The sequence below is a fragment of the Dromiciops gliroides genome, chromosome 3, assembly GCF_019393635.1.
Source record: "Dromiciops gliroides isolate mDroGli1 chromosome 3, mDroGli1.pri, whole genome shotgun sequence".
In the NCBI taxonomy this organism is placed as follows: domain Eukaryota; kingdom Metazoa; phylum Chordata; class Mammalia; order Microbiotheria; family Microbiotheriidae; genus Dromiciops; species Dromiciops gliroides.
The window spans coordinates 6741699-6748959 of record NC_057863.1 but is presented as its reverse complement, the minus strand read 5'-3'; positions in this window follow the sequence as shown (position 1 = coordinate 6748959).

The following is a 7261-nucleotide window of genomic DNA, read 5'->3' as shown; positions in this document are numbered from 1 at the left end:
TGAGCACGCTCCTCTCCTTGGGATCAGAGCTAAGAAAACAAGGCCTCCTGCTGCCAAAGCCACCAGTTTGCCTTATCAGGAAATCGCTGCTGCTTTCTTGGCTCCCAAGGGTGCTGTGACCTTGGCTGAGAGTGAAGCTACTCACATCTCATTTACGAGCAGGAGGCCCAAATCGCTAATGCTGCCCAAATTCCTGAAACCACTTCAAACTCCCCCATTTGGCTCTTATCCTGAGAAACCATTGGCAGGTGGCAGGTCTCTCATTCCTGAAACTCTAAGTATTTAATGATACCCTGAATTCATTTTGCATTTCTTGATGAGGTCTCTTCAGAGTCTTACAGATGTCATCCTATGCTCCGTATATCTCTGCAGGCTTATGTGCACTGAGATACAGAAGGGGAGGTAGGAATGCAGTGATGGTTTCTAGGTGCTTTGGTCCCGTGTCTTGTCTGCCTCCATCTCTACTATGAAGACTTGCTTCAATAGACAAATGGATCTTGGATTGCTTCATTCCAGGTCATCAACTTTCCAGATTGATTGAAATTCCTCAGAGTTTGCTTTGCCAGCATGCTAGAAGGCAGGGATTTTACTCGCAGATTTGTGCCAATGTGCCATAAAAACTGAATCATCCCTACCCTTTTTCTGGTCATATGTGTCTGTGTTGATGCACTTTATGTTCTTCAAGTGAAAAATCACCACTGACAATGTGCCAGCTAGTGCATATTGGATAAAGGGCCTGTGGTCAGGAAGACCTAAGTACAAATGTGAGCCCAGATACTTTCTAACTCTGTGGTCGTGAGCAGTGACTTAATCCTTTTTGCCTCAGTTTACTCATTTGTAAAATGAGCTGAATAAGGAAACTGCAAACACTCCAGTATCTTTCCTAAAACCTCAAATGGGGTCATGAAGAGTCAGACACAACTGAAAGAATTGAACAGCAACAATGACATGCCTACTCATCCCCTTTGCTTGTCCTTTAATTGCCCATCAATTGTTCTAAAATTTAGTTCCTTGTAAGGTCTCATAGCAGGACATGACAAGCATTTTCTTCAATAATGGAGTCATAACATTTAAAACTTTGGACCAAGGCAATGATCAGCCATGATTCCATAAGACTTATGAATGAGCATACTACTACACACCACTTAACAGAGAAGCAGATTGAAGTTATTTATTTGTTTTGTTTTGTTCTGTTTTTGGACAATAATAACTTGGATTAATATAAAGCTTTATTTTTTGTTTTTGTTTTTTGTCTTTTGCAGGGCAATGAGGGTTAAGTGACTTGACCAAGGTCACACAGCTAGTAAATGTCAAGTGTCTGAGGTCAGATTTGAACTTAGGTCCTTCTGAATCTAGGGCCAGTGCTTTATCCACTGCACCACCTAGCTGCCCCCTAAAGCTTTATTTTTTGCAAAGCATTTTGTAAATATCTCCTTTTATCCTCATAACATCCCTTAGAGGTGGATACTATTATTATCTTCCTTTTATGGATATATGTAGGCATTGTGCCAGAAAGCTTAAGTGATTTATCCAGGGTCACACAGTGAGGAAGTGTTTGAACCGAAGTTCAATTCCTCTTCCCCCCTCCAAATCAAGGGCTCTATCCACTAGCATTCAGAGTAGCCTCTCCTGACCAATTCAATGGATTTGTTTTGCTTTACTGGAGGGACAGAAGGTGTATTTCCATTAGTTGAAAAATGATCAATTAAAAAAAGAGACAACACACAGCAGAATTGAATCTTAGCAGACATTCTTCTCCCTACAGAAACTCTGAACTTTTCTGACTGTAGTAGGCTCTGGGGTTTGCAATATACTTTAGCCCCATTATTTCATTTCAACCACATGATGAAATAATGGATAGATAAGAAAGATTTATTCTCATTTCATAGATGAACAAACAAAAACTTGTACCCAGCTCATTTTAATAAGCCGTCATCTAGGGGAAAAAATGGGCAATGGTTAAAAAGTAAAGCCCAATTCTAGTTGTGGTCATTTTAAAGTTTTATTTGTTTAATTTAGTTTTGATTAGTATTTGCTTTCCTTTGGTGAGACTTGTGATTTCATTGGTATAGGGAATGCACGATGAAATAATTCCCACTACCAATGCTAGTTGGCATTTTTTGGCTACTTATAGTTTAAGGGATTTGGCTAGAGCCAGGTAAACTTAAGAGAATTGTTCAGAGTTGCTATTCTAAGTGGCAGAAATGAAGAAAGAAAAAGACATTCTAAAAAGGGGTGGGGAAGTCATTATGTGAGCCTCCTATCTAACCATGAGGCAACACAGCCTCTGATGTTCACCAGAATGAATAATTTTAGAAAATCAATCAAGGAGTCAAAAAGTCTTTCCCTTTCTGGCCCTGTTCCTTATTTTCTAGACTTCAAAACCATGGCCCTGATGCATTCTCCCCCTGCAACATTCTTCATTACCTGCAGCATCTACATCTTGTAATACGTGACCATCAATGCAGCCTTCTCACCCTTGAATATTCCTGGAAAGGTCTATACCCTTCACCTTTCGTGTGTTCCCTCTGAGGTTTCCATTTTGTGGAGGGATGGAGGCCAGACTGCTTTCATTTCTCTCCAGGCTCTGCCCCTGTATTCCAGACTCAACAACTATGCCCCTGCACAAAGTGCATTCATCTCCTCATCTACCCCGACTACTTGCTTTTCATCTCTCCCTTGTGTATATCTTCTCTCCTATTAGAATGCAAGCTTCTTGAGGGTATATAGTTTAATGACGGAGACAATCTGTAGACAACTATGTGCCATTCAGCTAGAGACAGGAACATTGGGAATATAGAGGATCACCTCAAGAAACAGGGAGACATAGACCAGGAATGAATAGCTCCCTCCCACTCCCTCCCTCCCTGGTGTATTTGAGATTTGTTCAATTTATTTTCCTGAGAATGGGTTCTACATACATTCCACATTCTACCTGACTTTAAACAAAGATATCTAATTTTTATTTGTAATTATTCATTTCTTTCATGGAATGTATCAGTCTTCTTGTACTATATGGACAAAAGTATATTAGCAGCAGCTTTTCCTGTAGTAACAAACTATGAACTTAGGGGATATCAATTAATTGGAGAACTGTTGAAAAACAAAATATGGTATATAAATGTGACAGGCTGTTTTCTGTTCAAAAAATGATGGAGATACTAGTTTCAGAAAGACCTGAGAAGGTTACTAAAAATGATGGGATAGGGAGGTGAACAGAAGTACAATATCTACCTTAATACTAATGTTCTACAAACAACCAGTTCTGGAAGAATTGAGATGTCTGATCAAGCAGGATTCCAGAAGACTGATCAACAATGCTTCTTCCTTTCTGCCACAAAGGGGTGGACCTAAATGAAGAATGAGAAACACATTTGGGGACAAGCCCAACGTAAGACATTGTTTTGCTTTGAATATTTTTTTAATGTTTATTTAGAATTTCATTTTCCCAAATGACATGAAAAAACAAATTTTGATATCAATTTTTTTAAAACTTCATGTTCCAAATTCTCTTCCTCCCTCCCTCCCCACCCCACCCCCAAGAACTCAGGTAATTCAATATAAGTTATACATAAGTAATCATGCAAAATATTTCCACATTTCCCAGGTTGTGAAAGAAAACAGACAAAAATAAAACTTCAGATAAAGGAACTAAAAAAATATCATTTTGAAAATGTTTATATGATATAAAGTGTTTTGTATTTCTTTTTTATTCTCTCATGTATGGAGGATATGGGAGGGAAAAGAAATGTTTGGTCATTGAACAACTATGTGTTTTTAAAAATAAAATATATTTGGTTCTGCATTAAAAATGGACAAGGACAAAAGAGGCCTAAAGAGAACCAGGTGTGTTCTTGAACTTAATCCAGTCCTTTCAAATGTGTTTCTGAATAAAACCATAAAGAGAATCATCAAAAAAACAAGGCAAGGAACAGATCTGCCCACATTACTGCCACGATCTATAGGAACAAAGATGGATAAGGCCCATTGGCAACTCCCAACTTCATATGCTATGTGCCACGTGAAGACCTGCCAATGACACTTAAGAAGACAAAGTAGGAGAAGAGTATCCGGTGTCAACCAAATCCATTCAGCAAAAAATAAAATAAAGTAAACAAAAGTAAGAATGTAGGACATCATTTTAATTACTCTCTGGGTAATATTCAGGGTTCCTCTGAGTAGGGAACAAAGAAAATCATAGAATTGTTTTCAAATGCATGGAGAATTTATCAACATTCATCCATCTAAATGACAACTTGTTACCTTGGCATTTTCTTGGGAAATCTGGATTCTTCAAAACTCAGCTCAAGTATCACTTTCTAAGGAAGCCTCTCCTGGTGACCCAATTATTAGTGCCCTAGTTCCTGGTATGTGAGTCCCTTGGAATCACTTGGGATCTGTTTTGTACATATTGGAAATGACCTTTTCCATGGACCTGTTGTTTCCCTCTGGTTAACATGTAAGTTGGCTGAAGGTATAACCAGTTGTATTTTTCTATTTGGTTCCTTAGCACCTAGTTGCTGGATCAGAATAAGTTCTTTTTTTTTTTTTTAGTGAGGCAATTGGGGTTAAGTGACTTGCCCAGGGTCACACAGCTAGTAAGTATTAAGTGTCTGAGGCCGGATTTGAACTCAGGTACTCCTGACTCCAGGGCCGGTGCTCTATCCACTTCGCCATCTAGCTGCCCCCAGAATAAGTTCTTAATAGAATCTTGTTGAATTGATGACCATATTAGTCAATGACTTGGAGACCATCCCCTTACTCTGTACTTCATCTAATTATGCACTCTCTTTAAACTCTCCTTGGTACAATTTATGCATCACTTGTTTTTAAAGCCAATCCAGGAATGTACTATGTTTTCAGCTCTTAATGGGGAGTGTTTTCAGTTTGCTATGGGTAGGAATGTATTTCTCACTGTTCCTTTTCCTCTATTTACCAACATCAGTCATGATAGAGAACTCTGTGGTTGCTCCCTTATTGGAATTTATATAGTCATGAATGCAAGTCAGTATACCCCCAATAGAAATATCTCCTCTTACAACTCTGGCTGGTGCTCACACCAGAGTCTAGCTCTGCTCTGTTGATAAAGAGCTATACAATGATGGGAAAAGAACTTGGCCTCAGTTTCTCCATCTACTTCTCAATGGTGTTGTTAAGATCAAATGACATATTGTTAACTATACATTTTGTGAACCAGAGAGCAGGAAGTACAATGTTATCAAGTTTTAGGATGAGTGGCTGAAAGAAAGTCAGGAATATGGCCCCAGAAAGATCTCTTATAGATGAGAGAATGCATTTGGAAGAGTACCTCCAATGAAAACAGGCTCTGACTGGTAAAGAAGAGAATTCAAAGAAAAGATAATATTGGAACCGAGTTCTGCTTGAGTGTCTTTCTTTTGCCAGTCACTTTCCCTCCAACTCCCCTGGAAGACACCACCAAGGAAAGTACTTTGCACATAGGAAACAGGCTCTCAAAGGTAGAATCAACAATTAGGAAGAGTTCTTAAGTTTAGCCTTAATTGCAAATGTCAGTGTATATGGATGTGTTTATGTATATATGTGTATACATATATGGGTATCTGTGTCTCTGTTTCTCTCTCTCTCTCTCTCTATATATATATACATACATAGATATATGTATATGTAAACATGCATTTACATATGTATAATTATATTTCCATGTAGTTAATTTCCTTCATAATTCTATACATTTTTGTTATTCCCTTTAAATCCCAATTCTGAGACAGGATCTATTAGCTTCACCAACCTGCCTCCCAAAGTCACCTAGAAGTTACGACCCTCTTGCTTTGGTCCTTCTCCAATCCAGTTTAACAAGCATTTGTTGAGATTTTCTGATTCAAAGGCAAACTTGACAAGTTTCTTGCCTGTGAACCTCAGTCCTGTGACTCTTCCACTGAAGCACGTACAGAACTGAAGGAAATGGAAAGCTCCCAAGGGTCCAAGCCCTGCTCTGCACATGTCTCTCTTCTTCTACAGATTCTGAATTCATCTCCACATTTTTGCCTGGTAATAAGCCAAACTTTCTGTTGGGTAACAGTGAACCTTCTAGATGAAGATTCCAACTTTAACTGGATATTATTCTAAGATGGGCTTCTAGGCAGAATGGGTGTAGACTGAAGCAGAATCACTGACCGGGAACATTTGCTCCCACGGGGCTGATTGAAAGGCAGCCAAGCGGTTCATTTGCATCCTCTGTGTTAATAAGCTAACATAGTAGATGGCCCTTTGGGACTGTGGGCATTAAACATTAAACATGAAAAAAAAAAACCTCAGGCTACATTATTGAAAAGGACTTTTTGAGCCCCTTCTCATCTTGGTACATGCTCCTCATTATACTCCCACTGGCCTTGTGTCTGACATGTTGCCCAGGGTTATATTTTAAACAACAGTAGTTCTAAAATGTGGCTACTGAGGGCTTGGAGAGTACCAGGATTAATCAGAACTCCCCTAAAATGAGGGTCTCTGCCTGGAAAATGACCCTTTCACATTATATCAATCCAGTGGTCTAGACTCCTGATTTTTGTTTCTACTCCTATAGTGATGTTGGGTCCTTGGTTAAGTCAATAAGTGTACAAGAATATAGTATAATGGGACTCAGTCTGGGAATCAGAAGACATGGGTCCAGTGTTCAACTACCAATCTGCTATGATTGGGATAGCTGTTTGCACACCTCATGTCACTTCTGTTTCTCCATTTTGAAAAATGAGGAGGCTAATGCTGGTGCTTCTGCTTGAAAGATTTTCTCTAATACTTCTTTGACACAAAGAAGGACTCCCTATTCCAGAAAGCTATGCCAGTGAGTGATGCCCAAACTCTTACAAAAACCGGATGGTTTCACATCTGATCAAGAACTTTCTGTCTGCCACCTGGAAACCAACCTCAGTCATAACTAAGACTCGCATCAGAGGACTAGCAGCAGAGTATCATCAGACATCAAAACTTTCAGCAAACTGATACCACCTAATGAGTAAGGAGCTTTTGATGCCCATTGGTAGAAGAGTTATCAATGGAGATTGGGGGAAGAAATCATAGCTCCTGGATCTGGGGGAACAGAAGTTGTCTAAGTGACCTCATATACTTATAGGAAGTCATGCATGACCAACAGGAGGGAGCTATTAAAGATTTAATAAATGGCTCTCAAAAAAAGGATAAATGACACATTTTTACTTGAATCCACATTATGACCACTTTGTCCTTTGCTTTCTTAATACTAAAGTCAACAAAGCCAGAAACCAATCCT